Raw genomic sequence first — 25,106 nt, 5'->3', positions numbered from 1 at the left:
GCCTCACCTCATCAGTGTTCGCGACAATCCTCATGCCTAGATTCCAAGTTGGAGCAAATACTATATGGTTACAGATAACCAGATGGGAGTTACTGCAGACCATCAACACAACCATAAAAGGATTCAATGCAATCAAGGAAGAGCTAAGAATCATACGATTGATGACTCTCCAGAACAGATATGTCCTTGACATGATCACAGCTATGGATGGAGGAGTCTGTGCAAAAATCGGAGAATCATATTGCACATTCATACCTTCTCACAATGAGGAAAATGGAACTTTAACAGAAGCCATGGTATGCTGACAAAACTACAGAACCAGATGATCGATGAAACTGATGAAGTTGATAATGACAGCTGGTTTGGATCACTATTCTCATGGGTCCCAAAATGAATGGCAGATGCATTCAAGTTCCTAGGAGCCCTGCTAGTGATGATACTGCAAGGGTTTTGTGTTATCAAGATAATAATCTCTCAATGCCAGAAAACTGTATAAAAGGCCATAGGTATGAAGATCATGATTGATGTCAAGCCAGGATGGAAGCCCAAAGACCTGACTGATGAAGAAATAAGAAACTTTGTGAAGGCAAGCATTCATGCACCAGAAGGAACAACGTTTCTCTAGCCCAGGAAACACAGAAATTATGTGGGAAGATGGGGTTATTGCAGCCCAAATGGACAATGTCAACTAATGACATGGAATAAAGACAAACATGTAAAGACCGCAGGAAGCCTGAAAGGAGTAATACAAATATGGACTCCAAAGAGACACTTCTTCAAACCATCATGTATAGTTCCAAAAGATGAAGAAGGAATGAACCCAGGAAACAGAGTGAAAATGAATATAGAATAACCAAGTAAGATGAGCCCAAGGACGGAAGTGAAAGTGGTTGATGAATTGCCCAGAGGGGGGAGTGTAGAGGAGGTCCCAAATAAAGCCTGCACTCCAATCGTCCATTTTGAAGTTCCAGGAGCATTCACACCAACATATGTGACGTAGGATGAGCAAATAAATCAGCAGAGAGCCGTAGTAGGGCTCTGCCCAGTGCCTATCAGAAGAGCAGCACCTATTGAAGTACCAATACCAAGAAAACCTTTGGACAGTAAGGTATCCATTAAGAAAACCCTGCCAACAAATAAAATGAAATGAAGATTGCCTGAGTACAGTCCCGGAAGAAACCAAAAAGGCGTTAATGGAAGAAGAATGGTGACGTCACGAGCGCCCGGACTGACGTGCAGATAGAAGAATTGACAGCCAGAGAATGACAAACAGAGACAAAAAGCCATGAATAAGGATATTTTGAACCTAAAGTGAAAGGAAGATGTCGAAATGCAAAGAAGTTTAAAGCTGTAAGCAAGATCAAGATATTCAACCAGTTTACACCTGTAAATATGCTTGGAACCACAAGAAAGCTAAGAAAACAGTGTGGCTTGCTATGCTTAGTAAAAGAGTAGTGCGGCAAGCACCATTATACATAATCTACCTCAACGAAACACAGTATTATAAGTATATTTCCACTTTGCACACAAATGCAGAATCAATCCAGGTTACTAGAGGCCAAACAAGAAAAGATTCATATTCTAGCAGAACAAGAAGGGACGGCTGAAACGAAACTCAGCAGATACAACTCGTGCCAGGAGAGCCAAGGGCACACCAATATAAGAGGTGAATAGTAGCTACATCTAATTGAAAATAAGAACAGAATATCCTGCCTCTTAAGGTTCAAGATGAGAAGGCGAAGGCAGGTGGTGGGTGAAATGAAAATCAAATACACGAATTGAGGGAAAAGAAGCAAATTCACGGTGTCTGAATCACGTGACTAACCAAGCAAAAAGAAGCAAGGGTTCACAACGACGCTTGGCACAGGACCAAGCAGAGATATCAGAACTCTTTCCAGATAGAAGATGCAGTTTCAAGGCCAACTGCAGAGAACTAATTGACACATGGCTAATAAAGTTATGATTGAATGTAACAAGGACTAGATAAAGGGCGGGTAACTAAGGGGCACACCGCACCTGGCCGACCATTCTGTTTGCTGCTAAGCAAAGTGGAAAAGTATGCGTGGCGTTGTTGCCAACCTAATCACAGTGGACCAAATAATCTAGGGTCCTATAGTTAGTAGAACCAATGTGACAACGTACTTTTAGTGACGTCTACAGTAGTCATTTTGAAGGATGGGCTTAGATGCCCTCCTGACAGTGTTTACCCAATCTCCTCACTCGTTACCATATACAGATATAGTACATATAGTAAAGTTACCTTTTCTGAACCAATAGAATTGCATGTTAACTTTAGAGTGTTACACGTCAATTATGATGAGTTTTGAGTAAAAATGTTACAACCCGTATGAAGTTTGTTGGAGTTGAAGCGAGAAGGACGATCACATCACTGTGGATATCCAAGACTCCCCGTTTTCTGTATTTGTCATTTAACAGACTCCCTTTGCCAAACCATTGAGTTGTCCTTATTGATTGGTGTTGGAGTAATGAATCTGCACCCCCATCCATCTCAAGGGTGCAGCTATCTCGTCTTAAAGTACTTCTGAGCAAACCCCAGCTCTATGGGCCGGCCGGGGGTCTCGGAGTACATCTGGCTACTGGGGAATGCACATTTATGGTTCATATGCTACTTTTGTGTTTAAACGGGAGGAACTATGGGAAAGAAACTGGATCAGAGGGAACTGTTCTGGACAGAAAAACTTAACAGCTTAACTCCTTGAGGGATGAATGAAGATTTCTACTTGCAGGCCTTTTTGTGAATTGTTTACATAGAAGTACTAAATTAGACATACACTGCACCTTTAAACACTTGGTATAATTTCCATGAATTAAGGGTGTCTGTCTATGAGGGTAATTTACTGTACTCAGAAACTAACCAGATGTAAGCCTAAACTAGATAACCTCAAAGTACCATATCAGATTAAACAACAGTCGAAATGATGTCTTGTTTATTTTAATGTCTAACTCAGAGAGGAACATTTTTAGAACAAGGGCACTTGAATTTATGAAGTGAAAATATAATATAAGTGAGTACATTTATGTTAGCGAAGTGCTAAACAACAGGGAACACAGACCATTATGACCATAGGTTGAGCATTAAGTATCCTGGACCACTATGAAGGAACATTGGGCTTCATTCCAAGTCAGGTGGTCCTGTAAAAAAGTGCTGGTATTTACCAACACTTTACCGGACTGTCCGACTATGGGTTTTCCGGTGTGGCACTTGGGTTCACTCCAGCTAAAGGTTGGAGGTTAGCCAAGTTCCCTACCTGCAATAAAAGCCATCATTACCGCCACCGGCATTGCCAGTGGCCGTAATGATGGCAAATTAACACCATCTGGACGGCACTCGTAATTTGGAGGCACTGCCGCTGGACCTAGTGCCGGTAAATATAAGTACCAAATCCAGGGACCCAGCACCAGAGTCAGAATCAGGCCCATTGTTTGCATAGACTGGAAACTAAAATGCATAAAATGCATAAAGTGTAATAATTTCTGATGATAAGGGGATTTATAAATCTAAATGTTGACCTATGGTATTTGAGAATACTACGTCTATAAAACACTGTGATATTGGGTATAACAATAATACATTAGAATGGAAGCGTGAGGTTTTCATTAATATAACTGGAGAAGTCAACATTTCTTACATTATTTTCTCCCATATCATGATGTGAAATATAATTTTCTTCTTGGCATATAGACCAGTTGATGTACTTAACATACTACAGGTCAGGTAAGGCGACCCCAGAATGCCTCACAATAGACATCCGCATTTTAGACAGAAATATGGCATTATGCACCATATGGATATTTTCAACAGGGTTAAACCTCAGTCAGATACCCAGGCATTGGAGGGACCCTTTGAATAGGAACATTTTAAATCTTACAATATATATACAGGAATAAACATACAATGCCTTAAGCAGCTCGAGACAAATGCACATAATGTCATCACGCAACGACATGACATCATGCAATATATAGTGCCCATTTTGGAACCGGCCGAGACTAAGTCAGCGGAGCAAACAGACACGAGCAGATGCAGAGAATAGGTAGGTATCCATGAGTAGTTAGATCCCTTGAGATATAGTATTTCAGAACACCATGAGTACATTTTTACTAAAGTACATTGTTATAAAGGAATTATGGGAAACAATTACATTTAGCGTAATCTTTCATACCGACAGGCAAATAGGAGTTGCTTGACATCTAACTGACTATAATTGTAAAAAGGAGGCATCACTGGTACCAAAACATTCAAAGCAGTACTATGACGAAGACTAAGGTAAACATATCTTTATTTGCATTATACTTCCACTTTTCGGTGCAACACGGGTGTACCATTAGCCTTATTGGTTTGATTTAACTTCCTATTTAGAACGGACCACACACACAAGAGAAGCCCCATTTATCTGGAAGGACAAGGAAGGCACAGCTGTCTCACCTGAAATCCTCCACTCGAGGTGAGGGTATTAATGGATTCAGAAATTAAGAAGGACAACAAATAATATAAGAACATGTATCTTACAGTCTGTTTTTTACTTATTAGGGATTACTGGATTTTCTGGATAGCATTGCAAGCCGTTGCAGTATTTTCTGAACACAATGCACATAGTTTGGAGTGGTTTCATTAGACTGACACCAGGTGAATATTAACGAAAAATCCTGATATTGACTGCTTGATTGAAATATAAATGAAGCCTCTGTATGGAAATGTCACTCTAAATAAGTATACTCTCATTTTTTTTCAGATTCTCAAAAGCAGGAAACATCTTGATGCATGAAAAGTATCAATAATAGCTCCCGAAGAAAGGAAGTAATTTCCCAAAACGCGTAGAGCATGTGATTTATGTTTTGATGATTTATGAATTGATGATTTATGAATGTTTGGTTCTGTCTGGAAGATAACTAAAAACATAATTGTATACAAAAATATTGGTGTTACCTTATTCACAAGAACAATCTAAACTGTTGATATATAAATTATAGAGTTGTTCGAGAAAGTTTCATGACCATTACACATAACCAACTAGTGTCAGGGTTGAAAAAATAGTCCATAGGCGCCCCTCTGCAAGAACGAACACGGGTAAATGACCTGTTCTTTGGGAAGGTACCCACTCGAGAGTCTGCATCCACACTTTAGCTTACTGTACCTTTCACAGAAGGGAAATATCCATTTGGATATCAGTCTTTGTCCCGCCCACATGGGCAGTACAGCACCAAAATGCTACGGCAATTCTCTTCTTGTCATATATAACTCACTAATTTGCAAAGGATACAGGTTACGACCAGAAAAAGGATACAGAAGATGAGAGTAACTTCTGGATCCCTTGCAAAAACGGATACTGGCTTGAAGGTAGAGTGGTCAATTAGAGAACTTTCAAGTGATTGCACTCTATGACTGAAAACTCACAGCCCTTGAGAGGAATCACTGGAAAGGGTGCAGAGTAACAGAAACACACCAACCTATGAGAGAAACAAAGGATCATGAATACTAATGTCACTTGCTATAATATCTCTATGTAATGTATAAGGCCGCCACTAACCTGTGGATGTTGAGGAGCAGTCTCAATAAAGACACAGGAAATAATCCAATATGAAAACAACGAAAAGGAGGGAAGGTTAATAGGGGAAAACTTATCCCGAACAGCACGAGGGTCACGCTAAATACCGGGTTGGTGCACCACAGGAAAGCGTCCAAAGTCTTGTGCACTTAATCCTTCTTTGAAGTAAATTTAAATGACAGTACTTCTAGAAATGAACATCCAGCCCTTGTAGGTTAAAGGAAACAATCCTGCCCGTGTAGGTTGGTATAACTGATTAGGGTAATTGATGTCAAAATGGGAATCCCAAAAGCAACACAATTTCTAGTGAAAATAATGATTCTTACATGAATTTTGAGTTATCATGGATTGTAGCAGAAGTCAGTAACATCCAAATATATTGCTGAAATTGAGACGTTTGACACGTGGTGAGCAGAATCCAAAAGGTTGCGGCGTTATGTGCTTCTTGGTAACACATAAAGATGAGAACACGTTACGGAGGAGCCGCAGCGTGTTAATGGGAACAGAGACACACACTGCTGAACGTGTTTAGGAAAAGTTACTGAAAACACCTGAGGCAACAAGACCAGCCGAACGACTGACAGCTATGAATGCATGTGGCAGTGAGGAGACGTTCAAAAGCTGTAGAGTAGCAGAAATGAAAGAGTCAAGGCTCCTGCTGCCGGATTTCCTGAACTGGAGGCGGCAGGAACGTGGAACATGAAAGTAGCAAGCAGTGCGAAAACTGCTCAGAACTCCTGGAAAAACGGAGCTCAGAATAAAGCTCCTCTGGCCAAAAAGTGGAAAGAAATGGTTAAAAAACAATGCGAGAAACGCAGATCAGCTTCAAACACGGATTCCAAATGAAAAACGCAATCAGAAGCAACACGCGTGAAGCACCAGACTGCTAATGAACATAGCGTTTGAACTCACGTGATAATTGTAAGTCACGTGACCTTAGCGGCATGCATAATGTAAACGCTGTTTCCCTGGCAATAAATCAAAAAGTCTCCATCTCACTGTTCTAAAAGCAGAACGTGTCTTCTGAGAAGGGAGTGCCCTAGAGACAGGTACTCCATGGTTAGCAATTGTGACAGTGCCTCCCCACAGAGGGGCTGCCACCCCCAGTTTGGTGTGGAATTTACACAACAAGACAGGAGCATGTATATTGGACAGAGGTTCCCAGAATCTATCCGCGGGACCATATCCCTTCCAATCCAACAGATAATATGGCTGCCCAGAATGCATTCGCATATCCAGTATGTCATGTACCTTGTATTCTGTGGAACCCTTCACCGTAACAGCTACAGGTCGAATAGGCAACCTAGTAGCAACCAAGCATGGTTTGTTTGATGAGGGAAACATGAAAAACTGGATGCACTCTCCAGCACTGTGGTAATTCCAAATGGACAGCCGCAGGATTTATTACCTGGGACACCCGATATGGACCAATGTACTTAGGTAGCAGTTTTTTCTTCCCATGTATCTTTAAATGTTTGGTTGACAGCCAAACCTTCATTCCTATGTGGTAAACAGGAGCTGGTACTTGGCAAGATTCCTCATGTTACTAGCTGCTGCTGGTGTGTCCATAGAAAGACCAGGGTCTGAAGGAATAGCTCTGGGATGCTGGCCATAAAGAACATAAAAAGGCGAAGTATCAATGGAAGTGTGATATGAGTTATTATAGGCAAACTCAGCAGCTGGTAGAACCGTAACCCAATCAGATTGAAACTGAAGACACAAACACCTCAGGTGCTGTTCCATGGTACCATTAACCCTCTCAGTCTGCCTATCAGTTTGAGGATGGTATGCACTGGACATTCTGTCATCTATGAGTAGTGCAGTGCTATGTGTTCTCCAAAAGCAGTAAGCAAACTGCGACCCCCTGTCAGTGATTATCACGGAAGGTAAACCAAAAAATCAAAACACATTCTGCATGAACAAATCAGCCAATACAGGAGCTGTGGGCAATCCTGTACATGGAACAAAGAGAGCTAATTTGGTAAAGTAATCCACCACTACCCATATTGTATCGAAACTTTTAACCTGAGGTAATTCTACCACAAAATCCATGGATATCATGTGCCATGGTCTGTGAGGAACGGGTAATGGATGCAAAAGACCCAAAGGTTTGCCAGGGTTGTTCTTACATTGTACACAAACTGAGCATGTGGAAACATAGTCAATCACATCACATGTTATCGATGGTCACCAACACCATCTTCTCAATAACATTAATGTTTTCTTTTGTCCCGGATGAGCTGCCACTATGGAATCGTGCCCCCACCTGAGAGCTTTGTTTCGAGTAGTGTCAGTTGGCAAGTAAAGTACCCCCTGTGTGAATGGCAAACCGTTTTGTATGTCCAGCTTGAGTTCCTGTACCAAATTTGGATTCCGTATGACCCATTCCTGTACCTCTTTCTTCAAAGACAGCTGTACAGAACAACTACAAATCACATGACCGGCCAAAACTGTATCCTGGACCAGTTGTGGTTCCTCATAATCTTCATTGATGCGGGATAACGCATCTGATTTGACATTCTGTCTGGAAGGACGATATGTGATTTGAAAATCGAATTGTGCAAAAAACACATGCCACCTAACCTGACACTTCATGGTTTTGAAAGCTTGAAGGTTACGGTGATCAGAAAACCCAACCACCTGATGGCTGGCCCCAAGAAGATGATGTGTCCATTCCAGAAATGCATCCTTGACTGTAAGCAATTCTCTCTCAGTGATGGTGTAGTTCTGTTCATAAGGGGTTAGCTTACGGAAATAGAAGGCAACAGGATATTCCTCGTTAGTCCCTGAACACATTTTAGAGAGTATTGCACCGATAGCAATACCAGAAGTGTTGGCTTCTACAGAGAACGGACAATCTGGATTGGGATGTTGTAACACAGGTGCCATGATAAATGCCTCCTTCAATATGTCGAAAGACGCCTGTGCCTTTGAGTTGCAATTAAATGGAACTTTGGGGCTTGTCAGGCTGTCAATAGGTCCACCGTTTCAGAACCGAGTGGATGAACCTGCAATGAACCTGCGATAGAAATTTGCAAAACCCAGGAATGATTGCAATGATTTAACATTGTGATGAGTAGGCCAATTTAATATGGCCTTCACTTTAGACGGACTCATTCGGACTCCGTTACTGGTAATATCGTAGCCCAAGTATTCCACTTCCTGTGTGTGAAAAACACATTTTTCAGCCTTGACAAAGAGTTTATTCTCCCGGAGTCTTTCTAGAACTCTTGACACATGTTCCACCTGCTCCTGATATGAAGAGGAATAGATTAGTATGTCGTCCAAGTAAATCACAACAAACTGATCCAGAATGTCACTGAAAATGTCGTTCATAAAAAACTGAAAAGTAGCAGGGGCATTACATAAACCAAAAGGCATCACTAGATACTCAAAAAGGCCATACCACATCTTAAAGATGATTTTTCACTCATCGCCTTCGCGAACGTAGACGAGATTGTATGCCCCTCGTAGATCCAATTTGGTGAAGTAAGCAGAAGCATCAAGATGGTCTAATAACACATTTATCAATGGCAAAGGGTACTGATTCTTTATGGTGAGGGAATTTAAGGCCCTGTAATCGATGCATGGTCAGAGGTCTCCTTCTTTTTTCGGAAAAAAAAAACAACCATGAGGCTGCAGGAGACTGTGATGGTTGGATAAAACCCATATCGAGGGTTTTGTCAATGTATTCTTTCAATACAAGATCTTCTTGCTGAGTTAATGAGTAAATTCTGCCAGTTGGAATCTTAGAACCGGGTATTAAATCAATCGAGCAGTCATTCTGCCTATGGGGAGGCAATTGTTCTACCTTAACTTTATCATATTCTGCATACTCAACAGGTATATGAGGACCAGCAGGACGTACAACACTGATGGTAGTAGCACCATCCATGAAAACCAATATATGTGGTTTACTTGACACCACCGGATTCAAAAAACAGTGCTTGTTACAGTATACAGAGGGGTATTGTGTGTGTCCAGTGACCCAATCGATAACCAGGTTGTGTAGAGTAAGCCAGGCAAGTCCTAACAACAATTTGTATTGAGGAGTCAAATACAATCTCCTCAGAATGGCCGTTCGGTAAAATCAACCGGATAGGCACTGTTACTTCTGTGACCATGCCTGATGTCAACACTGAACCGTCAACAGTGTTCACCGTTTCAGGTTTAACCTTAGTTACCGTGGGTATAGAAAAATACTTGGCAAACGTGATGTCGATATAATTGTTTGTGGCACCGGAATCTATCATGGCCATAGACTGACTGTTCACATAGCAATGTCACTTTCACTGCTATAGGAGCAAAATCTGGGACTAAAAGGGAGCCAATGTAGTACTTGACAAAGGGACTCCTGCTAGTGTCGAGCTTTGGTGTTTCCCGAGCGCTTAACTGGTTTCTTAGGGCATGTAACCAGTAAATGGTCAGAGGACCCACAATACATGCACAAGTTGTTTTTTCATCTATTCTCCCTTTATGCAACGGAAAGGCGACCCCTCACAGCCTCTCTCTGCATCGGTTTTGGCCCGTTAGATGGAGCCACTGGTAATTCAGTTTGAACTGAGGATTGCAGGGATGGTTTCTTCTCAAACTTTCGAGCATTTCTTCGTGCGTCTATCTGAAGGATGAGATCGAGAAGTTCCATGAACCCTGCAGGGACCACTGGAATGGTGATAAAGCATCATTCAATTCCTCAGATAGGGCCTTGTCAAACACGGCCACTTTCTTGTCTTCAGGCCATTGAGTCTCTGCTGACAACTGGTTAAATCTGGCTATGTAAGCCAGCAAAGCCTGATTTCCCTGTTGTAGGTTTAGCAATTCAAGATCTGTGGCTTGTGTGGCATAACTCATGTCAAAGACCTTACTCATGGCGGCCAAAAGAGTGTCACATTTGTACAGCAGTGTACTTTTTTCTACCAGCAAAGGATTTGCCCAAGCAGCAGCAGTACCTCCTAAATGAGATAGAACAAAAGCTGCTTTTGGCATCAAGTCAGGAAACGGGTTGGGTCGACAAAGATAATGAAGGCGACAGTGGTTGACGAAAGTACGATAGGCTTTGGGATCACCCGTGTACCTTTCAGGTGGAGCCAGAGGGAATTGTGTGGGCATGACCACTTGAACGGATTTCCGCTGTGGCGTGGTAACGCCAGACCCAGATGCAATGGCGTTTGGAACCTCCATCCCCTGAGGAGAGGAATGCATAGCGTCCTGTAAAACATCCATGCAATGACGCAAGGTGTCTTGGTCCGTAATCATTTTGTTCCTGAGATCAGCAATCAGCTGATTTAGGACCATCAAAGGATCCGTACCCTCCATGGCTTCTGATTCTGTCATGTAGAACTCACTAATTTGCAAAGGATACAGGTTATGACTAGAACAAGGATACAGATGATGAGAGTAACTTCTGGATCCATTGCAAAACCGCATACTGGCTTGAAGGTAGAGTAGTCAATTAGAGACCTTTCAAGTGATTGCACTCTATGACTGAAAACTCACAGCCCAAGAGAGGAATCACTGGAAAGGGCGTGGAGTAACAGAAACACACCAACCTATGAGAGAAACAATGGATCATGAATACTAATGTCACTTGCTATAATCTCTCTATGTAAAGTATGAGGCCAACACTAACCTGTGGATGCTGCGGAGCAGTCCCAATAAACACACAAGAAATAATCCAATTTGAAAACAATGAAAAGGAGGGAAGGTTACTACGGGAAAACTTATCCCAAACGGCACAAGGGTCACGTTAGATACCGGGTTGGTGCACCACAGGATAGCATCCAAAGTCTTGTGCACTTAATCCTTCTTTGAAGTAAACTTAAATAACAGTACTTGTAGAAATGAACATCCACCCCTTGTAGGTTAAAGGAAACAATCATGCCCGTGTAGGATGGTAAAACAGATTAGGGTAATTGATGTCAAAATGCAAATCCCAAAAGCAACACAATTTCTAGTGAAATAATGATTCTTACTTGAATTTGGAATTATCATGGATTGTAGCAGAAGTCAGTAACATCCAAATACATTTTTAAAATTGCGACTTTGGACATTTGGTGAGCAGAATCCAAAAGGTTGCGGCGTTATGTGCTTCTTGGTAACACATAAAAATGAGAACATGTTACAGAGGAGGCGCAGCGTGTTAATGGGACCAGGGACACACACTTCTGAACGTGTTTAGGAAAAGTTACTGAAAACACCTGCGGCAACAAGACCAGCCGAACGACTGACGGCTATGTATGCACGCTGCAGCGAGGAGACATTCGAAAGCTGCCGTGTAGCAGTAATGACAAAGTCAGGTCTCCCGCTGATGGATTTCCTGAATTGGAGGCAGCGGGAATGTGGAACTTGAAAGTAGCGAGTGCTGCAAAAACTGCTCAGAACTCGTGGAAACATAGAGCTCAGAATAAAGCTCAGCTAGCCAAAAAGTGGAAAGAAATAATAAAAACAATGCGAAAAATGCAGATCAGCTTCAAACAGGGATTCCAGATGAAAAACGCAATCAGAAGCAATGCACGTGAAGCGCCACGCTGCTAATAAATGTAGCGTTTGAACTCACGTGATAATTGCAAATCACGTGACCTTAACATCGTGCGTAATGTAAACGCTGTTCCCTGGCAATACATCAAAAATTCTCCATCTCGAAAAGAACAGTTTCGCTGTTGTAAAAGCAGAACGTGTCTTCTGAGTAGGGAGTGCCCTAGAGACATGTACTCCATGGTTACCAATTGTGACACTTCTGAACAAGAGTACCAAGAGCAATACCATACACGTGTTTCAGCATTGTTGGGCCTTATCAGTGAGGTGGAGCTGTGCCTCTATGAGCACAGTGAGCAAGGGGTCCACGTCAGGATGACCCTAGGAAACTTAGAGTGACTAAACCTAAGTCCCTTACACATTGAAAAAATAGTCTTTAGCCACCCCACTGTGAGAACGAACACGGCTAAATGACCTGTTCTTTGGGAAGATACCCACTCGAGAGACCACAGACACACTTTAGCTCACTGTACCTTTCACAGAAGGGAAATATCCATTTGCATATCAGTCTTCATCCCACCCACATGGGCAGTCCAGCACCAAAATGCTATGGCAATTCTCTTCTGAACAAGAGTGCCAACAGCAACCCCATACACGTGTTTCAGCCTTGTTGGCTCTTATCAGTTAGGTGGAGCTGTGCCTCTCTGAGCACAGTGAGCAAGGGGTGCACGTCTGGATGACCCTAGGAAACTTAGGGTGACTAAACCTAAGTCTCTTACACAATGAAAAATAGTCCATAGATGCCCCTCTGCGAGGACGGACACGGCTAAATGATCTATTCTTTGGGAAGGTACCCACTCGAGACTATGCAGTCGCACTTTAGCTCACTGTGCCTTTCACAAAAAGGAAATATCCATTTGCATATCAGTCTTTGTCCCGCCCACAGTCCAGCACCAAAATGCTATGCAAATTCACTTCTGAACAAGAGTAGCAATATAAACCCAATTCCAGAGTTCCTTTAAAACCGTGTACTGGGGATACTAAAACCAATTGGTCAATGGAGACTATGTGCCGATCTGAGTGAGTTGAATAAACATGTCCTCATATCAGGATTGCCACTTCCCTACATTGTTCAAGGGCTGGTACAGATCCACGGGTCAAAAATATACACAGCCATTGATTTGACTAACGGTTACTGGGCGGTACCCGTGAGGAGGGAATTTAAGCTTGCCTTTACCTTTGGGAGGCAGCAATATACGTGGACTTGAACACCCTTTGGACATATAAACTCCAGAAATGTATTCAATATCTTCCTGCATAAGGCCATGCCCAATTGGGGCAAAATGGGAAACCCAACCTATGTGGATGATGTATTGATCAAGAGCTCTACTGTGGAAGAACATATTGCAGAAATGTGCTTTGTTCTAGCCAAGTTGCGGAAAGCCAGAGCAAAACTGCCCTTTCAGAAGGCAGGTCAGAGTGCTCTTCCTATGGCATAAAATCACCCCTGATGGTCTCAATCCCCAGGTGAAGAAAGTGTAAGCCTTATTAAAATTGAAAGACCATACTCCTCTGCAAGAATTGAGAACTTTCTTGGACTCACTAATTATAGTTGAAAGTGAAGAATATGCAGAGGTCACTGGACTTTTGGTCTATTTATCAAAGGCTTGAGTCAAGTAGGAGTTGGGTTCGGAACAAACTGAGCAAGTTAAACAACTGAAAAAAGTATTTCTCAAGCTTCTTGTTTGGTGTAGCCCATTAAGAATAAGGAGTTTGTCTTGGAGACAGTGTTTTCAAATTCCTGCCGAACAGCGGTATTGTACGAAAAGCACAACATCTTCCTGCATAAGGCACAAGCATATCTTCCTGCATAAGACCATGCTCGATTTCGGCAAAAGGGAAACCTGGCCTATGTGGATAATGTATAGACCAAGAGCTCTACTGTGGAAAAACATATTGCCAAAATTGCTATGTTCTAGCCCAGTTGCAGAAAGCCAGAGCAAAACTGTCCTTTCAGAATTCACAGTGTTGTAAGACCAGAGTGCACTTCCTAGGGCACAAAATCACCCCTGGTGGGCTCAATCCCAGGTAAAGAAAGTGAAAATCTTATAGAAATTGAAAGACCATACTCCGCGAGAATTGAGACTCCTTCTTGGACTCACTAATTATAGTCAAAAGTGAAGACTATGCCGAGGTCACTCGACCCTTGGTCCATTTCTTAAAGGCTGGAGTCAAAAGGGCGTGGGTTTTCGGAACAAACCGAGGCAGTTAAGCGACCAAAAACAGCCTTTCTCCAGCTCCTTGTTTGGCTTACCCATTAAGATTAAGGAGTTCTTCTAGGAGACAGGGTTATCAGATACCTGCCGAACAGCGGTATTGTACCAAAAGCACGACAAGATCAACAAAGTTATCTCAAACGAGAGGAAAACTCCTCTCTGGAGGAAAAATTCAACAAGCAAAATGGCATTCCAGATAATTACTGCCCATTTATCCAGGCAGAGCACATCATTGTGGAGACAGCTCACCAACCTTTGCAGTATTTACAAAGTGACAGAATCCGGGTTGGGAATGTGAGTAATTCCAAAATGACATCCTGGATTCTGTCCATGTAAGACTTTCCTGTGGAGGTAAGGTATGTCCAAAAGAAGAGTCTTCTAGCGCAATGGTTGGTGGACTTGGTTGGTTTTAATCAAGGCAAGTGCAAATAGATGACTAACCCAATATATGCAGCAAGGCGCCAGGGGATTTTAGGTGCCTCCTGAGACCCCCGAACACTTCTACTTCTTAATAATTAAAGAAGGGAAATAAGTGAACCCCAGGAAATCCCTCTGGGGAGAAAACCCTGCAGGAGTCGATGCGAGAGGAGGGAGCATCTGCTTTGTGATGTCATCTCTCCTAGTGCTGTTGAACTGGTCCCTAGGATGGACTGCCCAACGATCCGCTCTCAAGAGGGACTTCGTGTTAGGCAAAATCATATGCAGTACCCTTTGAGAACACCACACACAATTAAGACTACAAGTGTAAGTACAATTTCACCTTTGGTACAAGTCTGTAAAACACAGTAAAGTGGTAGCGATGGCTGAGCAGCCAGACTTATCTCAAGAGTAAAGTGAGTAGTATCAGAGGTTACACAAATGACAGCAATTACTATCGTTCAAACAAACACTGATTCAAGGTTTCTGAGTAAAGGAATATACTTTTATTTACACCATCAGTTATAAAACAGTTCACTATTATAAAGCAGCAGAAAATCACAATCTTAATACAATACAATAACCCCCAATTCATTCTAGACAAGTTAAGCTCAGAATGAAGAGTGAGCAAAATGGCACTCCAGGGCAATCTAGAAAAGGCTTACTACAACAAGGATTCAAGTCAATAGGCCTGGGCCAATGTTAATGGTTCAGAGTCTTTGCAGAGGATCACAAAGTTCAGAGTAGTTTGTGGTTAAGTCTTTGCCAAGAGTTCAAAACAAAGTTGGTCAGAGGAAAAGTTATTCAAAGGAGAAGAGAAGGACAAGCCTTCGGAGAGGTGAAAGATTTCAAACACTTTGGACCGAACGAACGACCGGATTTGCACAGTACCTTAAATGAAGAAGAATGCTGTAGCTGGGGCGGTTGTTCATGGCAGTTCCTGCGGGCTCGCGGTTCCTGAAGCGACTGTCGTGGTGACAACAAGGAGGAAGACTGGATGGTCCTGCAGTGCCTAGGGAAGAAGCCAGCAGCAGAGCAAAGCGTTGAGTAACAGGTGCACTCCTTAAAACCCAAAGAGGTTCTGTTCCTCCTGGCTCTCGGTTCACTGCAACTATGTACCGCAAATTCGACCAGGAGAGGGAGGCCGGCGTTTGGTGTTTGGTGAGCTGGTTGGTCCCACCAAGCTCAAGGGAAGAAGATTCCTTGCAGATCTTCTCTGTCGTCGGAGTTTCGGGCAATTCAGATCTGCAGCATGGCTTCACCGTGATGTCCAGTAGTTGCAGCAGTTGTCTTCATTCAGCTCCTTGTTTGTTCTCTCGTTCCAGTGGCAACACTGCCTTCCAAGTCCCAGAGACCTGCTTTTAAGCAGTTTTCCCCTATCCACACAGCCTGGCTGTCAATCACACAGCAGGGTGACTGTCCTGGAAGGACAGTCACCTAGCCAATCAAACTAGAGTGTGACCTGGGTCTCCAAGGAGACCCTGTACAGGGGGCATCAAACTCCTTCCCTCACATCCTGCCCACTCAGACACTCAGGCGCCTAAGGAGGGCTTCTGTGCAGAAAGCCACCAAAGGACGGCAAACAAAGGAACCAAACCTGGTTTGGCACGCAGAGTAAAACATGAGAAAGACATTTACAAAAAGAAATGGCGAATAAACCCAACGGGAACCAAATAAAAATAAAAGTGGTCCAGGAGGTAAAAGTTTGAGGCTGCCACCATAGCCTCTAATGGTAACGAGGCTATTTTCATAGCTCGCGGTAGAATAAAAATGGTAGATACCACTGCCACCAGCAAATTCTTAGAGAAAGGGGAATGAAATAATGTTCCATGAGAATCAGACAAAAACGGATAACTATTAACCCTTCCAGTACTCTATGGGAAGATAGGGTGTACTGGGTCTGTAGATTTAAAAAGATGAGTAAAGTAAATGAGACTTGACATGTTCTGGGAGACAGTAGTCAGTCCCAGAAAATGGAGTTTAAAGTGGGAAGTCTAAAAAGACAACCCTGTGTCACTGCACTGAAGGTGCTGTGTGACACACAGTAAAAATATGATGCCCATGGAGTGGGTGAGACTCCATAGCCCATGAGCATAAAATGTACAACACACAACAAAACACAGGCAAGAGTGGGAAAACAGGTTCACACTCTTACCAGGTGAGATCATGCAACCCTAGAAATCCAGCAAAGCTGCTGAAGGACTCAACAGATAATGGAAATAAACCATTCTGGAGAATTCTCCCTAACACTACGGACTGGATGCTGAGAGACACAATGAGGTAATTAATGGGCAAGGCTCAGTCTGCTGTAACAGGAACTGTAAGCGGGATTGGTTTATTAACTGAGTGTTACAGGTGGAAGGACTACCGAAACCTTTGAGGGAGAGCATGGAAGTAAGCAAGAGTCTTTGGAGGAGATCCAAATGATAGAGAAAAGAAAGTCCAGGAAGCATTGTGAAAACACACATATGAATAGTATAGAGAAAGGGAGAGCTGAGGTTTCGTACTTACTAAGCACCTTGATACACAGAAGCGACGCATCGGCTCTCTGGCTGGCGGCATCTAAATCCATTTCCAGGAGAGGGATCCAATGACCTCAGCGGACACATGGAGCGTGAAACAACTGCAAAGTTCACATGCTGTAAGGGCCCCATCTTGGAAGGAGAGAATACAGAACGGACCAAGAACTTGCAACAGTGACAAAAGGAGCAGTGCTGCACACAGGGCTTAACAACTTGCATGCTTGTGCTCAATTAAACTGTCTCAAGGGAAAATGTCTAATAAACAAAGACAAAATGGAGGGGAACCTAACTTTCCCACAAAAGGTCTAGTCAGGTGATACCCACAGTTTATGTTAATGGGTGGTCCTACCATGTTGGCAATAACAGGGAAAAGGAGCTTGTGGCTGTCACAGGGGATGCCTGTGTGAATGATACCCCAGAGCACTCTGCCTGTTAGAAAATAGGACTCTGAAGTAGTCAGGTGGCAGAGTTGATGGCCATTCATCAAGCCGTCCTCACTGCAGTACACCACCCACTAAAAAACCTGGTGATAATCACTGACTCAGACTATGTCAGAAATCGGATCATGAACCAGTCTGTTGATGATCTGGTGACCTCTAATGGATTGACCATATAGTGTAAAATGATATGAGGTCATTCCAAAATAGAGGGGCCGCATAAGACTGGGAATTTCCTAGCTGACCAGATGGCGAAAACCTGAGCTTTGTAGGGGGAATCATATATACGGAATCCCTGCTGGGTGAAATCCAAGTCAGAGCTTTAACCGGGTCTCATAATTATGCCAACAGCGAACTCTCAACTACTTAGTGCTGTAAATCTGTCCCTGATGCAGAATTGATCACTACACAAAAGGAGGACCCTATCATTGGAAGATTCGATCAACAAAATGAAGACCCTGTGTAATGTCCTCTGACAGAATCGCATTACACTGTTAAAGAGGATCTCCAGGTGTTGATAACATTTTCCAAAATGTTTTGAATCTAAGACGGTTTGTTGGTACAGAGATCCCTATCTGGTTGTGACTAGTAGGTGGTACCCATCTCATTCCGGAGCCTGATGTTGAATCACGCCTATGACACGGAGACTGCCGGTTTTACGGGTTTTCGAACACCATTGGAAATCTTGTGAGAGGTTGAATACTAGCCACAAATGGGCCAGGACCTTAACATATATCCAAAGGGTTGTCTTGTGTGTGCACAATTCCAGCCCCCCCCCCCCCCCACAAAGAGATGCCACACTAAAAGGGGACTGGCACTGCCTTAGTAAGATGTGCAAGGCAATTTCATTGGGCCAGTGATTCGTTCCTCTGGAGGAAACAAGAACAGATTATAGGTGCACACAACAAGGATGACAAACTAGTAAAGAATAAATAAGGAAGACAGAAAAAACAAACATATCAGCAAAACTGGAACAGGAAAAACATTTATTTTTAATTTTTTAGGTAAAATGGAAAGGTAAATGAATCACTTAAGCTTTTTGATATTGTTTTTCAGATAAAATATAGGCAGGGAGAGGTGAAAGGGTAGACTTTTGGGGATTTATTTTTTCCTGGGGGAAACTAGCATAAAAGTATCAAACACTTAAAAGACAAAGATGTAAAAGTACACCAAACAGACAGGACAAGATTTCCAAATGACCTGCCAACTTCCCAAAAAGGAACACAATATTTCTCAAATTCAACAGAACACACGCCAATTGTTAGTCTGCCCTATGTGATAAATTGCCAGCGGTCTCCACCTAGCAATTCTGGAATGGGAGACCTTCAGTATATTTGGTAAATAGTCATGGAACAGCGTGTGAGAGAACCTTGTTCATCCTGAGCACATTCTCAACAGCATTTCAAATAGAAGTTTAGGTTTAGGTAATCATCCACGTGTCGCAACCTCACATAGGATCACCATTGTTTTTTTTTATTCCCAAAAGCCAGCTTTAGCTGCATCATGGGTATGATTTAGCATTATGCTTTGGAAAGCGATAGCTGCTACCCACTTGTGATGCTGGAAATGCATCAGAGGGACAGGGCCTCCGTATCCTTGTCCTTTACTGCTTTTTATCGTGTGTTCTGTCTTGTTTTCCACGCAGGAGTTCATGTGGGACTCTTGGCGATGCAGCTCTCTTTCTTTTGGTTTGTTGAATGGACCCGTGGGATACCCTTATGGCACCCATGGGTGGGGGTACAATCCTGTGCCCCTAGTGTATGTTTTTGGGCACCTGTGGGTGGCCCACAGAGCAGGGTATGGGCTGGTGGCAGCTCCATGCTGAATTTGACAGGTGCGCGGAGTATCCTCCATTTTGGGATACCCCGGCCCTGCCATTGGGATCAGTTGATCCCTGATGGAAAACAAGGTGGCCCCGGTGGCCTCTTGCTTTCTATTACCCATTACCTTGTTTTCCCAAAGTCCTGGGAGCCCTGACTCTGTCCCTTCCCCCTGACTGGCTGTTGGATGGAAGTGCCATATATGGTGTTGTTGTGAAGGCCCAGTCAGACTAGCTGGAGCCTTCCTGGTGATGTATGTTGTGGGTACCTCCTGTGGGTGGGACCTGGGTGAATAGAGTGTGTGACGAATATGCATTCTGTGTTGTGGGTGTCTATTATCTGGTGGTTGACACAATGACTGAGACAACCCTGCCCGAAACCGGTATGAATGCAGCTTGGAGTGTTGAATGGCTCGGTACTTGTCCCAATACACATAACTTGTTGTGAGTGTCTGGAGAGAAGTGAATGGCCTGAATACCTCGTGTGCCTGATTGGCTGCCTGCCTGCATGAATGCCCGTAGTCGTGATTGGATGCTTGAGTGTGACCCAGCAGAATGAATGGGAGATCAACAGTATATCGGGGGACCTCTCACTGCTAGGAATCGTGTTCAGAAACTGAAGTCTCCACTACAACGAGTAACTGGATTAACTGACGCTTGACCTTGAAGCCTTGCTGGACGAGAAGAATTGCTGTTGCTCTCCTTCACAATCTGAAAGCTGTTGTGCCTCCAAGGACTGTTGTCCACCATTGTCGACGACCGCCGCCGTGCTCCCGTTTGTCTAAGAACTTCAATTGATCATCGGACGCTCTCGTCTGCATCGTCACCAGCTTGTCTCCCGCTGGAGAAGGCCCGGCCCTCGACGCGCCGAGGAGCATCCACCGGTGGGTTTCCCGCCACCTAAAGACTGCAGAGACGCCGACGACTCGACGCCCTTGCTAGGCCACAGTTCTTCATCATCTCTTTGCGGTCCAGAACTATTGTCACCGAGGTGCCCCGCACGCCTCTTCCTTGCAGGACGCCAACGCGCTGTCGTCGACGAGCACCACTAGGAAGGAAGCTGCCACTTCCCGACCATAGTTCACCCTGTTCACCGTCGGACGTTCGACGACCCGTGACTCCTGCCTTAAAGGGAGGGCACTCAAGAAGGGCCGTCGATTCCCCGACACCGAACGCCAAGTTCCCCGACACCTCTCGACGATCCGTGGCTCCCGCCTGAAAGGCAGGCACTCAAGAAGGATCGGTTGGTGCATCGTCGGAGAACTCTACTCCACCAGGTACATTGGGGGGGTAAAACCTTAATAGGAAGAAGTAAGACTATCGGACAATATATGGACTGGGCTTGTGCTATATATCTTTATTTACAGGTTGCCCAGGTGGGGGGATCTCCACACAGAACTGTACCTAGCGGTAGGGGTCAGTATTCTGCCTATTGTTTCAACCATTTTACGTTCCTTCCCATCTCTATTGTTGGTTTACTCGTTATTGATCTGTGTGAGATTTTAACCGTACAATTGATGCACTTTAATGAGATTTGATAACATTAGTGGTACCACTCTAGACGTGTATATATTTATCATTATTGACTTCCAAGTACAAAGTGCGTTGTTGTGATCGTGTACATACCTTTGAATATTAATTATATAAAGACTGTGTTTTCAGTAATACAGTGTGTGGACATTCCTTTGTGGGGGTTCGGGGACTACACTGTACTTAAGAACCAGCCCGCATCACCTCCTGAGAAGCTAGGCCTTGATTGTTCGTCCATTGCTACCATATAGAGAATCTTGGCTGGGGTCCGCTGTGCCTCTCCTTTACCATATAGAGAGCGGAAGTACAGACACCCCCCACCGGTCTTTACACCTCTCATTATAACCAGATTGGGGTTTCCTGACAAACAATTCATCTTGAATATGGATATTTCTGAAACTTCAATATTTTCTGAAACTTCAATAAAACTCAAATATCTTTTTTCCCTGACAGCCTTTTTCATACAAGGGACTGTTTGTTGTGGATCATCAAAATATTGACACAATTTTCCAACCATTGGGTCTTCTTTCTAGGCATCAATAATCTGGGGCATCTCTACTTCATTGAAGAGTGGAAAGCTCACTCTCAGTTTCAGTTTGTGATCAGGTCATTGCTCTTATTTCTATTTCCAAAGGGGATGTTCCAAACAAATGTATTCCCCTTAGAGTGCTCCAGTTTTGGGCAATTGATGCAAGAAATCATTTTCTGTCTTATCAAGACAATCAACTATTGAATATCCATTGATATTTTTCCAGTGTGTAGTACCATTGTTTAATGTCACTAAATCATCTATTGTTCAGATCAAAATCCTGTGTTTCAGCTTTTTGTTGAGTAATTCCATGAACACCAGAGATACATGTATATTTGTAGAAATACTGATACCATATAAGGGTCCGTAGGTATGGTTGCTGTAGGAGGAGTAGATAGGGGCTCTAAATTGCTGGGGGCTCTGCATAGTAGGGGCTTATTAGTTTACATGTAGCTGTAGTGTGCAGACATTCAGAAATGTGGAAATGCACAAGGCACATGATTGCCAATGTTATATTATGTTATGTTAATTGAATTTGTAGAGCGCCCGGTCGCCCAAAGGCATCATGGCGCTAGTGAGGGGGCTGCTTGGCTGAGAAGGACAGTAGGAAGCCAGGGAACTAGAATAAAGTGGTCTTTAGAGCTTTCCTAAAAGCCAGATGGTTGGAGATAGATTTGAGTGGCAGTGGGAGGATGTTCCAAAGCTTGGCCGCTGCGATGGAGAAGTCTCTGCCGCTGAGTCTTTCCCGGTTATACCTAGGCACGGCAAGTAGGTTGGTGGCCGAGGAACGGAGATCACGTTCCGGGATATATCGGAGGAATTTAGATTGGAGAAATTCAGCTCCAAAGCCATGGATTGCCCGAGGGACAATGCACAGTGACTTGAACTTAACTCGCTGAGCCACTGGGAGGCAGTGGAGTCGGCGGAGCACTGGCGAGATGTGGGCACCATAGGGAGAGCCAGTGGCTAATCTGGCTGCCAGGTTTTGCATACGTTGAAGTCACTGGAGAAGGCCTACCGGTTTAAAAAAGGTATAGGGAGTTACAATAGTCCAGCCGTGGGAGCACTAGTGCAGCCACCACGGGGGACGCATGACTTCCGGAATCATGGGAAGGACTCTTTTTAGAACCCTGATCTGGTGGCGGGCGGACTGACAAACAGCTGTGACCTGATTTGACATAGATAGAGAGGCAGAGAGAATAACCCCCAGATTCTTCACTTTGTCAACTGGGCCAGGCAAAGGACCCAGTGTCGCAGGCCAAAACGCAGGAGTCCATAGTGATGGGTTGGGAGGGCAACCCACCAACATCACTTCCGTTTTGTCGCCATTGAGCTTGAGCCAATTTTGGTCCATCCAGGCCCCGACTGCCTTGAGGCAGTCATAAAGACACGCTGAGACCTCAGTTTGATCCGGATCCAAGCGGATCAGGATTTGAGTATCATCAGCGTAGGAATAACAGTTAAGTCCATACGAGCGAATGAGGCAGACCAATGCATAAGGCATGATGGAAAATGCACAGAACACAGAAATGAGCACATGCTCAAAAGTGCATTTGGTATTTCAATTGACTGATTTGCATTAAAAGTAATGCTAACATATTATCATACAAATCCAATCCCATAACTTTCAGTAACATGTCCCATATCCCTATCATTTAGTGCAAATGTATCTATTCCCTTCCCAAGTAAAGGCCGGAGGCAGATCTCCAACTACGTTCCCATTACATGCCGCCAAGCCATTGGCTGGCAAGTTCCTCCGGAAGCGACTGCTTGCTGCAGTGCAGCTTGGCAGTTTGACGGCTTGAGGTTGTTGACGTCTTCCTTCCTGCTTTTCGGCTATCCCGCAGTGTGCCTTCCTCTAACTTGGCCTGCATGTTGTTTCACCTCGCTTCTCCAGACCACCGGACCAGTGGCCATCTGTGCCTCTGGACTAGTGTTGATGAACGGCGGAAGTAACTTTCGCCCTGCTTTATCTCCCTACTGCCCCTTTCCTGTTCATAGGGGCGTGCGGATTTCCTCGTGGATTTCCTCGTGCTGGCACTGGCTTGGCTTGGGCACGGAGCGGAGGACACGAAGCAGCAGGTACGCTCTTCCTGGCCTTGGCCCCACATGGAGTGCCTTCTCTTCGCTCCGTTTCCTCATGGTGTGTCTTGTCATAACAGTCTTGTTCTTTTATCCAATTAATGCTTCTGCTTTGTATTGTCATTCCTTCTGTGCAACTCTGTGCCCGACTCCATGGCTATTCACCTGCTCACATCGGGGGTTGTTTGGCAGTGGTTTTAGCTGTAAGCGCTTGCAGGAGGAAGCGCATTGGGGCCAAATGCAATGAAGCACCCTTTGACTCCAGGAGTCCTCTTGCTAAGTCCCTGATAACTCCCTTTAAAAGGTCAGTGCTGGGCCAACATTTAAAGAGTTCTTTAGTTAAAAAAGCCTTTCATTGCCCATCTGACTGAAAACAGTGTGGATCTGCTAATTCTCACAGCTTTGACATGTTCTCCTCGGGTGGAGGAGGCTGGTAAATCCTACCATGTTTCCCCCTTAAACCCTGATAGTAGCAGGAATTTGTCTATTTCTTCCTCTTTGCCAACTCCCCATCGATTGAGTGGAGCTGCAACATCTAACCTTAAACCCCCGTCTGATTCCTTGATAGGTACTGAGAGTATTATTACAACAGCACTGGTGGGATTGGAAGGTGACTCTCATTTTTGAGCTGAATAACTGTGTTACCTCCATGGATTTTGATAGTTGGTTAGTTTCTTTAGACATTGCTGCTGAGAAATATCACTATCTTATGTTTGAAAAAAGCCTTCAACCTGTTCATGCTTCATCAGCGAGCAAGCTGTCCCCCAACAAAGTGAACTGTTCTTCTCAAACAGATCTGCCTTTCAAGGAAGTTGAGAATCATGTACATATCGTAGGGGCTCTTGGTGCTGGTCAGAGCCCTGAAACCACAGCAGCTGTGAAAGATGCACTGCCACCTCAGTCTTTCTCAAGCAACAAACAACAACTCCCACCTTGCCTTCCGTGAGTTTTCGGTGGTGTTTGGGAGGCTTGTTTGGATGGTTCTGGTAAATCCTTGAAGCCTAGACCGGCCAATTTAGGAAGCTTTGGTTTAAGAAAAGCTAATATGCCAGCACCTTAAAATGATGCCATCAAAGCACTGGTTCTGGACCACATAAATGTTATTATTACAAATGTTATGAAACCCTCCCAGAGTGAACCTAGAGATGCTCTCGGAAATAAAGTTCTTGCCTGGCTTTGTGTAAGATCAGGACCTGGGGTAGTTCGCTGTTCTGACCTGAAGTTTTTGCGCAGGATAAAACTGGATGATTTGTGTGTCCAGGGGAACAGGGATTCTATCCCCGTCGGGTGTGGTGTTAGTACTTTACCCCTCTACCTGAGACAGTGTAATTATCTACCCAGGAGTTCTTTGAATCTTGAGCTTGTAATCTGAGCTGGACATGCTGCTCTAAACTCTGAACTATGGTTTTCATGTTTCTACTTTATGTCTATTTTAGCCCGCTTTCCTTGCTTT

The sequence above is a fragment of the Ambystoma mexicanum genome, chromosome 5p (genome assembly GCF_040938575.1).
Source record: "Ambystoma mexicanum isolate Mex_15411 chromosome 5p, UKY_AmexF1_1, whole genome shotgun sequence".
Classification (NCBI taxonomy): Eukaryota; Metazoa; Chordata; class Amphibia; order Caudata; family Ambystomatidae; genus Ambystoma; species Ambystoma mexicanum.
This window is presented reverse-complemented; position numbering follows the sequence as displayed.